Genomic DNA, 434 nt, shown 5'->3' on the forward strand with positions numbered 1-434 from the left:
GTTGTTGGTTTGGGGTTTTTTGGTTTGGTTTTCTTTTTTTTTTTTTTTTTTTCCTGAAATATAAGGGAATTAATTGGTTTTGAATCCAGCTTAGTGGGCCTGGATCATTCCCTTTTAATGTGGAGGTTTAGGCAGTGGGATGGAATAAATCTGGTTCTGTGGCCAGGGTTGTGCTTTAGGAAGGTGAAACTGGGGTCCAACAGTGCAAAGTGCTTCAGCTGAAACAAACTTTTAAAATAAATTACGGAATCCCAGAATGGTTTGGGTTGGAAGGGACCTTAAAGAACATCTGTTCCCACACCCAGAACAGATAGTTCCACTGTCCCAGGCTGCTCCAGCCCCAGTGTCCAGCCTGGCCTTGGGCACTGCCAGGGATCCAGGGGCAGCCCCAGCTGCTCTGGGCACCTGTGCCAGGGCCTGCCCACCCTGCCAGG

This window comes from Geospiza fortis, unplaced genomic scaffold, assembly GCF_000277835.1.
Source record: "Geospiza fortis unplaced genomic scaffold, GeoFor_1.0 scaffold452, whole genome shotgun sequence".
Taxonomy (NCBI): Eukaryota; Metazoa; Chordata; class Aves; order Passeriformes; family Thraupidae; genus Geospiza; species Geospiza fortis.